Source organism: Salmo salar, chromosome 29 (assembly GCF_965601325.2).
Source record: "Salmo salar chromosome 29, fSalSal1, whole genome shotgun sequence".
Classification (NCBI taxonomy): Eukaryota; Metazoa; Chordata; class Actinopteri; order Salmoniformes; family Salmonidae; genus Salmo; species Salmo salar.
Window position 1 is genome coordinate 4,307,468 of NC_138319.1, and position 2,228 is coordinate 4,309,695.

Below are 2,228 nucleotides of genomic sequence, written 5' to 3' on the forward strand. Positions count from 1 at the left end.
TGCCTCTGTTTTGTATTAACACTTCTGGGCCTCGCTACCCCCTTACTACGCCAATGAGCAGCCATTTTGACTGTAACATTCTAACAGTATAATAAATAGATTTAATATATGCTATCGGGAAAATTATCTTTTGGTTGTGTTAATTAAGGTCTTGGGTAACATTAGAATACGTAAAAAATATGTATTTCAAAGAACACAATAGCATTTTCATTCGTTTATTTTACTGTAGGTGATCTGCTGCAAGGTTATTCTTGGAAAATTTGATATGTTGAAATAGAGCTCATATCTTACAAAGTAAGTGTTTTGAAAACCTCAGAATCTGCTCTTTCTGATACTATAGAAATCAAAATGTCTTACCTGCAGGAGGATTTGAAAAAGTAACGTTTTGGCATTTAGGATAAATCTAGAACAGAAGGCAGTCAAAATGAAGGCCCTGGCACTTCTAGTGCTAATATCACTGGAGAAATATGTATATGTACAATCTATTTGGTTTCAGTACAAAGAGACAGTCAGGGAATCATACAGATGTATTCATGATGAATTCAAGATGAATTTGTATCTGTTTTATCTAAAATATTCTAAACTACACTATTCTGGCAGTGCAAACTAGGGGAGACAGGGCAATTGTATTTTACTCTATTGCTCAGAGACCACTTGAACTAGACCAGTAATTTTTTTATGTAAGTAACTTACATCTGTCTCCTAACCATTCATACCATTTATATGTCTGACATTTGGATCACAATACTGATTTTAATCCAAAAAGTCTGGACATTACATTTGCCCCTGTATGTGCCAGGGACAATTGTAAATGTAGCTGAGGTCAAAGGTAACAACTAAAAAAGAAACCAATACATTCACTTAACTTCAGAAGAATTCATGTTTATGAATGATCATATTATCAAAGACATATGGAATGATTTTGCCTAAAATATAATTATTTCTAAGTATGTAACAAATATTTACAGTAACAGCCATGTTTTTGCATGGTCATTTGGTTCCTCTCAAGACATCTGAATAGTCTGATGGTGACCAAATGATATTAGTTTACAAGTTATTTAGCACTCCACAGGAACCCACGGCTATTTAAAGTTAGTTTTTGTATAATTAATGTAGAATACATACAATCTTAAAGTTTAAATAAAATACAAATCATAATTTGGCTGCATGGCTCAGGGTCATTTTAACAACGCGTTACAATTGCCCCCAACCCACCAGCCATGACAAAACCTAATGTGCCTAGCAAGTGACAGCAATAGTGACATGTCAATCATGTCAATGTTTAGCCAACAAATAGTGATGAAAATTACTTGGACAGTATAATAAAAGTACAACAAGTGGAAAACAAACATTTGCAAATAGTGAGATATTTGGCTGACACATTTCAAGCAAGGAGAGAACCTAAAGAACCTACCCTACATCGCACATGGTTCCTTGAATGTAGGGCGTGATTGAATCTGTCCATGGTGCTGGACAAGGTATATAACTGGTCTAGTAGCTCTGCATGGTACTGTACTTCAACTGTAAAAGAACAACAGGTCTATTCAAACAGGCTCAGTGACGTAGGCTTGCCTGTACTGTACCATTTTAGAACCCATAAGTACTTTTTGACAAGGGCCCAAAGTAGTAGTGCACATTAGGTAATAGGGTGCCATTTGGGATGCACACATGATCAAAGCTAGCCTCATTGGCATATGAACAGCATTTGAACGTCCAAATATAACAATGATGTTTGTTATTTCCTCTTGTTCAGGCTTTCTCATGTAGTGTCCTTCCCTCCCTGAGATTGACTCATCTTACCATGAACGGATTGTCCTGTCTTCAAAAGGTTAACAAATAATAAACTGTTGTGTATCTCCCATTCATGTTGACATACCAATTCTTACCATATTCTGTCTATAGTGTCAGTTATGCTTTACAGTTTGACTTCATAAAAACCAAGCTAGTTCCACGATAGTAAAGTTTTATGGGGCAATAGGATGAGTAAACTGAGTGCAGTGTGCATTCACACAGACAAATGGAAATCAATAGAGGCTTAATGGAAAACCAGTAGTACTTCTAGTACTTCATTGAGTAATCCCATATACCAGGAATTATATATATAAAGAGTTTCATTCCAAAACGCTATATATAAACACTCAAACTGGACTGTTTTATCTCCATCTCTTCTTGCCCTTTGTGCTGTTGTCTGTGCCCAATAATGTTTGTATCATGTTTTGTGCTGCTAC